General features: G+C 43.7%; 1 pseudogene; it reads left to right on the top strand.

Annotated features, from left to right (window-relative positions):
• Positions 1-5,017: 5,017 nt before the first annotated feature.
• Positions 5,018-5,649, top strand: LOC118661822 (annotated as a pseudogene).
• The last annotated feature ends 3,096 nt before the right edge of the window (positions 5,650-8,745 follow it).

The following is an 8,745-nucleotide window of genomic DNA, read 5'->3' as shown; positions in this document are numbered from 1 at the left end:
TCCCAGGGTCAGCTATGCTTCCAGAGAGAGCCAGAATGAAGTGGTGCTGTCACCTCACCTTCTGAGAGGTCCAGAACAAAGCTGGAGTCAGGACCTTGACTGCAGCTGGGAGAGGTCCCTGTGGCTTGAATGGTGAGCCATGGCCAATATCAGAGGAGCAGGGACCAGACCAGCCATGGGCAAACTACGGCCCACGGGCCAGATCCGGCCCGTTTGAAACGAATAAAACTTAAAAAAAAAAGACCTTACCCTTTTATGTAATGATGTTTACTTTGAATTTATATTAGTTCACACAAACACTCCATCCATGCTTTTGTTCCGGCCCTCCGGTCCAGTTTAAGAACGCATTGTGGCCCTCGAGTCAAAAAGTTTGCCCACCCCTGGACCAGACTCTCCACGTCTCACTTCTGGGTGGGTTCTTTTGCAGGTATTCTATATATATATGTAATTGATTTCAGAGAGGATAGAAACATCAGTGGTGAGAATCACTGATCAGCTGCCTCCTGCACGCCCTCTACTGGGGATTGAACTCGCCTGGGCATATGCCCTGACTGGAAATCAAACCATGACCTCCTGATTCATAGGTTGACACTCAACCACCGAGCCATGCTGGCTTGTCCAGCTCTTCCAGGAGGATTGTGTGATGGAAGGATTAGGACCATGCTACAGGCAAACAAGGATGCTTTGACCGGGGTCTAAGTTCCTGAAACCTTTCCCCCATTTCTCCCTGGAATGAGGCCTCGTCTACATGTTTACCCAGTGTTGCCTCCTGGGCTTCACAAGATCTCAGGCTAAGCCAAGTCCAAGGAAGGTCCCACACTGGCTCAACGCCTGACCGTGTGGTCTCAAACAGGGCTTGACAGCTGTGCCTCTCACGGACCTTGGAGAGCTGAGCGGCACCTGTGTTGTCAGAGACCTGTGCCCATCTGCTATTCCTTTGGAGCTTCATGCTTCTTCTGGTCCTTCCCTGCTTTGGTGAGTCCCTCCTTATACCTGTGGTTCAGGTGACAGTTCATTCCTAGTTGTGTTTCTATTTCTTATTCTCCTTGTTGTTTTTCGGTGATATACAAAAGAAGAAAAGGGATCATGATACTTTCTCCAGCTCCTTCTGCCAAGTTTCTTTCTGTTCAGGCCACTCTAGGGCTGTGTACCAGTGATGGATACCTTACGTTAGACACCCCTGAAGAGATGTTATTAGTTCATTGTTTTTTGTCTAATATATAGTAAAATGAACACTTATTCATTTAAACCAGAAAAAGCATGTGTGGCTTCAGGCCTGGAACAGACTCAAGGGTGGAGTAGAGGTGGCTTCAGCACTGGAGATCTGTCCTCACAAATCCCAGTCATGGTGTGTGTGTGCTGCAGCTCCACCGGCATCGCACAGGAGGGACACATGCCCTTCTGTCCTGTGATAGATGGACTACAGAGGCAAGGGGGACCCACAGTAAGGCTATCTGAACTCATCTTTCATTCTGGCCTATTTCTTATCAAACCAGTAATGTCAAGGTGTAATCTGAGGGCCTCTATAGAGCTGCTCTAATGATGATCTGTGCTTTAGTCCTGTATTAAAACTATGTCCTAATTTCTTTTGGGTAAAAATTGATGATTTTCACATGATCAATTTATCAGTGCTCCAACAAAGCAACTCTAACCATGCTGGTCATCCTGGTCAGTTTTGCTTCTGCCAAAAATGGGGGCATTTAAAATAATGTATATTTTGCATCATGAAAGGAATCCACAGATTGAAAATTTGGGAAATCTCTGGCTTACCATATTCCTGTTATGTGGGAGCATAGGCAGGACTGAAGGTGGAATCACCTGTGGGCTGGTTGCCAATGGTAATGTGAATGGGGAATGAGGCATCAAGAAATGTCCCATGTGGTACACCTTATTACATGTGAGCATGGCCGACCAATGAGAACATGACCAGGGAGTCAGCCAGGTCAAGTAAGAGCCTAGAATTTTCATAACCATGCCTTATTTTCTCTGGTGTAAAGCTGGGATCATAAGACCCTTTTTGAGTCTTAAATTTAAAAAATCTTAGATAAAATGCCTAGTATACTATTAAGGCTAAATAAGTGTTATTTATCTAAATGGAAAATTATAGTGTGGAACTACCACCTCCAAAACAAAAGTTTACTATTAAGAATGGAAGATTGGGGTGAAAAAAACAAGCCTTCTATTAAAATACATATTTTACAGGGTTATAAGAATAATATAGGATTCCAAAATTGCTGCAGAGTAACTGGAAGTGGTACCCACTTGCTCCCAGCACTAAACCAGATTTACAGGTAATTAAGAGCAATCAACCTGAAAAACCAAGGAGTACAGAAGAAGCCACATAGAGACTGGTAAGAAGTATAGAGAGTGGAAAGGGAGAGCCCCCTCACGCAGGTGCAGTGTGGCTGAGAAGCCGGAGATGTACCATGGCTGCAGAACTCCTTCCCCCGAGGTGCCCAGGGTCTCAACCCCACATGAGGACCCCCAACTCAGAGCAGCAAAAATGAGAAGAGGATACTGTGTGGCATCTGGTGGTGGGTCAGCGGTAATTCGGTCCACTTGGGAGACTTGTACTGCACCCTCCCAGGGAAAGAGCACTCCTAAAGTTACAGCGCCAGCCTGGAAAGTTCACTGTGGACTCTGACTGCTGGAGAGGCCAAGCTGCCATACTTAGGGCCTGAAGAGGGGACTGCTGGCTATACCCAGCCGTGACTATAAGGGACCCTTTATTTTCCGGGGAGCTTTTGTTGTTTTTGTTCTCACCCGGGGATATTTTTTCCACTGATTTTTTTTTCTAGTGGAAGGAAGGGAGAGGGAAAAAGAGAGAGGGGAAAAAGGCAGAGAGAAACAATGATGTGAGAGACATATTGATTGTTTGTCTCCTGCCGGCACCCCAACTGGGTCCAAGGATCAAACCTGCAACCCAGGTACATGCCTTGACCAGGAATTGAATCTGTGACCCTTTGGTGAGTGGACCAACTCTAACCATTTGGACACACCATCCAGGACTGTTTTGGGGGGAAGCTTTTGGTGGAGACCCAGACAGTGACTAAACTGTATGGCTTGGAAAAGAGGAACAGTATTCCCCACCTCGAGCGCACATACGCACCCATCCCATAATCTGTTGTGCCACTTGGCCTGCCCTGTCCTCCTGGGTTTGGCAGCACAGGGAAGCTGGACCTTTTGCTCCATCCTTCTGGGTTCGGAGCCTGAGCACAGCTGGGACTTTCAGCCTTACCCTGCTGAGACCAGCCATGCAGAGAGATCAGAGTGTCAGGTAGGGCTGACCTTGGGCCCATCCTACTTGGTTTGGCGGTGCAGGGTTTGGGGTGGGGAGTGGGGAGCTGCACAAAGTTAGGATTTCTGGACTGTGTCTCCCAGGGAGACTTCTTCCTGGATGCCGAGGAGTGAGTACTGGACTGTGTGGCTGCATTGCAGGGAGGCAAATCCAGGCTTCCGTATGAGTTAAGCCTGCACTACCCCTGGAAGGAGAAGTGCCTGCTCCCCTCCTACAAATTGTAGGTATCACCCCCAATGGCAGACTGTTTGGATCAGCCTTGGATACCCCTGCAGGGTGCAGTTCCATGGGGGAAGGGAGAGTAGCTCAGAATGAGGAGATTCAAAGTGTGAGACCATCAGCAGCTATTGTTTGGGACCAGGACAAAGTGCTTAGCCTTCTTCTGCCAGTTGGGCCAGCAGCATCCTCAATGGGAAACACTTTTGATCCATCCCCCTGAACTCAGGGTGGCTGAGTTTGCTTCTTCAAAAGGGATAGAAGGCTTTACCCTACCTGAACCTGCAGTGAGCCTTTTTAGGGGGAACTGGAGTTAGAGACTCTGGCAGAGACTGAAGGGTTTTGCTTTAAACTGGGGGCTACTTTCCCCTCATTCAGTGCCTGACTGCTAATCTCCAAGTAGGGGACCCACTAGCCCATCTGGGCTAGCCTGGGCTCATCCTATAGTCTCTCTTTGGGAGGCTCTGGAAGAAGACCAAGTAACCTCATGGGGTAGGGGCATTGCTGACAGGTAGAGGCAAAGCTCAGGGAGTCTTGGTCCTTTTACAGATCTGCTACCAGCTCTAAGCTGGAAGAAGCTAACCCTTTTACACAGATTGGCCCCTCCCACACCTATTCAGGTCCAGTACATGCAGACACAAACAATGAATAGCATGGTAGCTATAGACAGGTAGCCCAAGACTGGTTACATACAATGCCTGACAGTGATCTGTACCTGACCCTACCCAAGTGGACCTAGGACAAACACAACCAGTGGTGGGCTTCAGACGACACCAGAGCTTGACACAACCAGCTACATAAGTGGCACAACCAAGGGGGAATTCCAGCAAGCACCAGACCCTGCTGAGAACAACCCAGCCACAGAGGGTAGCCCCTGCACAGCATCTCATACATGGTGATTGAGGTTTAGCCTTATAATAATACAGCCTGAAGAATTAACTCCACCCACAAAAGGGCCAACAGCATTCAGCCTCACTACAGCATATAATCCACAAGAAACATTCCTGGGGGATAGAGCTCAGGTGATCAGAGAGATAGTGCCACTGAGCACAACGAGACACCTAAAGACTGTACCTGCACAGCAGCTTGAACACCATGGTGGAGTTGAGCCTCACAGCCAGCCTGAGGTTAAATACCAACCAAGAATGGGCCAACAGCAATCAAGACCTAATTAATAACAGGAAGGCCCACATAACCCACACAAGGGATATTCCTAGAGCACCCAGCTCAGAATATCAAGGAGACTGCTCCACAGGACATTGACTACATAAGACCACCCCACGAAGATTGGAAGTCATAGCAGTTCTATCTAATATATATAAACAAAAACAAAGAGGCAGCCAAAATGGGGAACAAAGAAAAAGACCTAAAATAAAAGAATAGGAGGAATTTCCAGAAAAAGAGCTAAATGAAATGGAAACAAGCAATTTATAAGATATAGAGTTCAAAGTAATGGTGATAAAATGCTCAAGGAACTTAGCGAGAACTAAAGTACATAAAAACCATAAAAAAGAACCAGTCGGAAATTAACAATACTATATCTGACATCAAGAATAAAATGGAAGGAGTAGCAAGCTCTGAGGTTTTTAGTGCCACTGTCATGGTTCATCCCCTAAACTGCATCATTACTGTGTCCCAGAACATGGGCATCAGCAAGAATGGAGACCTGCCTTGGCCCCCACTCAGAAATGAATTCAAGTATTTCCAAAGAATGACCATAACCTCTTCAGCAGAAGGTAAACAGAATTTGGGTAGGGAGACCTGGTTCTCCATTCCCGAGAAGTATTGGCCTTTAAATGACAGGATTAGTTTAGTTCTCAGTAGAACCTCTGAAAGGAGCTCATTTTCTTGCCAAAAGTCTGGATGATGCCTTAAAACTTATTGAGGAACCAGAATTAACAAATAAAGTGGACATGGCTTGGATAGTGGGAGGCAGTTTTGTTTATAAGGAAGCCATGAACAAGCTTGGCCATCATAGATTATTTTTGATAAGGATCATGCAGGATACATTTTTTTTTCAGAAATTGATTTGGAGAAATATAAACTTCTCCCCAGAGTATCCAGGTGTTCTTTCTGATGTCCAGGAGGAAAAAGGCATTAAGTATAAATATGAAGTATATGAAAAGAATGAGTAATGTGAAGGTGTTTTCTGATTCATTTCAAGTTGTTCCCCATCCCCTCCAAACAATTACGTGTTTAACATTTAAGAAAGATATTTCTGTTAATTAGATATATGAATATTTATTTCTTAAAAAAGAGAGAGAAAATACAATGGAAAAAATAAAGAGGTTGGATGAAGCAGAAAATTGAATCAGCAATTTGGAAGGCAAGGTAGAAAAAACATCCAATCAGCAGAAAAAAAAATTAGAAAGAATGAGGATAGTTTAAGGGACCTTTGGGACAGCATGAAACCTAACAACATCCGCATCACAGAGGTAATGGAAGGAGAAGAAAGTGAGCAAGACATAGAGATGTTTGAAGATATCATGACAGAGAACTTCCCTAACCTGGGGATAGAAAATGTCACATAAGTTTAAGAAGCACAGAGAGTCCCAAGCAAGATGAACCCAAAAAGGCCCACAACAAGACACATTAAAATGGCAAAGGTTAAAGATAAAGAGAGAATCTTAAAGGTAGCAAGAGAGTTCCCATAAAATTGTCAGTGAATTTCTCAAGAAAAACACATCAGGCCAGAAGGGATTGGTATGAAATATTCAAAGTACTGAAAAGCAAGTACTTGCAACCAAGATTACTTTATCCAGCAAGGCTATCATTTAAAATTGAAGGAGAAACAGAGAGTTTCACAGACAAAAAACCCAAAAAAAAACAACTGAAGGAGTTCATTATCATCAAACCAGTAATGCAATAAATGTTTAATGGACTGTTTTAAAAAGAAGAATTAGAGAGAGATAGAAAGAAAAAATGGCAATATAGAAATACATATTAATAATAACCTTAACTGTAAATGGATTAATGCTCCAATCAAAAGACATAGGGTAGCTGAATAGATTAGAAAACATAACCCATATATATGCTGTCTACAAGAGACCTACATCAGAACAAAAGATTCATACAAGCTAAAAATGAAAGGATAGAAAAAAATATTCAATGTAAATTTTAAAAAAGCAGCTGTAGCAATATTTATATCTGACAAAATAGACTTCAAAACCAAAGCCATGACAAGAGACAAATGCATTCACAACATAATACTAAAGGGATCAATAAAAAAGAAGATATAATCTTTGTAAACATATATGCACCAAATATAGGAGCACAAAAATATATTTTTAAAATCTTGATGGATTTTAGGGTGAGATTGATAGAAATACAGTCAAAGTAGGGAATTTTAACTCCTATTGTAACCACTGGATAGATCTCCCATGTAAAAAACAAAACAAAACAAAAAAATGACCTTAAATGACACACTAGATCAGGTGGATTTAATTTAAAATTACAGAACATTTTATTTCAAAACAGCAGGATATACATTCTTTTCAAGTGCACATGGAACATTCCCAAAGATAGACCACATGTTAGGACACAAAATAAGTCTTAACAAAGTCAAGGAGATTGAAATAGTATCAAGCATCTTCTTGATCACAATGGCATGAAACTAGAAATCAACCACAACAAAAAAGCTAAAATATATTCAAACACATGGAGGCTAAATAGCATGTTATCAAACAATGAATGGGTTACCAATGAGATCATGGAAGGAGTAAAAATGTACCCGGATGCCCTAGCTGGTTTGGCTCACTGGATAGAGCATTGGCCTGTGGACTGAAGGGTCCTGGGTTCGATTCCGGTCAAGGGCACATGCCTGGGTTGTGGGCTCAATTCCCAGTAGGGGGCATGCAGGAGGCAGCCTATCAATGATTCTCTCTCATCATTCATGTTTCTAGCTCTCCCTCTCCCTTCCACTCTGAAATCAATAAAAACATATATATATTTTTTAGAAATGTACCTGGTAACTAATAAAAATGAACACAACAATTCAAACTCTACAGAACACAGCATAAGTAGTCCTAAGAGGGAAGTTTATAGCATTACTAGTGGCTCTGTGCACAAATTTGTGCACATTAAAAGGAAATTAATTAGAAATATTTTAATATCACTATTCGCCCTTTCTCTATAATAGAAGTGCCAACCAAATTCATGATCGACAATGACAGATTGAAACACACACATGCGCTTGGTTCCAGCGAGAACTTTATATGTATCACGCATGCGCAAGTCAACTTAGCCTTGTATATACTAGAGGCCTGGTGCACGAATTCGTGCACCCATGGGGTCTCTCTGCCTGGACTGCGGGATTGGGCTGAAACCGACTCTCTGACATCCCCCAAGGGGTCCCAGATTGCGAGAGGGTGCAGGCCAGGCCAAAGGACCCACCGATGCACTATCAGGGCCGGGGAGGGATGCAGGAGGTATCAATGACATCACTATAGGAGAGGAAAAAGAATCCAAAAGAAGGTGAAAGGATTGGAACTTTATTAGAAAAAAAGAGCATACACATTCTCTTTGGTGAGGAAGATATGTTTTAGGACATACCTCCTGGGATTGCTCTGAGGGATCTGAAAAGTTTAAGGCACCAGCTCTGAATCAAGTTCACTGAGGGTTCCCCAGGGGGAGCTCTGCGAGTTGCATCCACTGGCCAGAGCAGTTCCTGCAGTGCCTGTAGCTCTGGCTGGGAACCACAGCTCCTGAGTAAGAGGAGACTGCTCTCCATCTCTTGCTTCCATCTGAGGTCAGGTCTTCTCTATGGAGCTGACAGCACAGGCCACCTGCACTGTGGCCAAGACAATGGCAGGCCCTATGGAAGCACTTAACTGCAGAACTTCTCCAGAGGTTCCACAATTTTTTGTGACTCCACAGATGTCAGAGAGCAAGATCTGTTCTTTGACATTTGTTCCCCAGTCCTCAGAAGGACCCAAATCAAACCAGGAAGTCAGTTGTCCAGTGGTTCTTTGGACCTCATTGCATAAAATTTATGTTTTTAAGGGTTCTTTTCCTCCAAAGAATGAAAATGCTTTATAGACTTCATGTAGCAACCTCATCAGAGGTCAAAGGAGATGTGACATTCATGCATGTGATACACAGGGAAATGCAGGCAAGGGTGTGCACAATAAGCCAGGACCTTTAAATCTGCCACTCCAGGATTTTACCTCTTGCTTTGCTATTGTCTTGCAGCTATGTGACCTTAGTAACTTATTTTCCTTGAGCATCAGTTT

Source organism: Myotis myotis, unplaced genomic scaffold (assembly GCF_014108235.1).
Source record: "Myotis myotis isolate mMyoMyo1 unplaced genomic scaffold, mMyoMyo1.p scaffold_m19_p_1, whole genome shotgun sequence".
Classification (NCBI taxonomy): domain Eukaryota; kingdom Metazoa; phylum Chordata; class Mammalia; order Chiroptera; family Vespertilionidae; genus Myotis; species Myotis myotis.
Note: the sequence above shows the minus strand (reverse complement) of the source record. Positions and strands in the feature narration are given on the sequence as shown.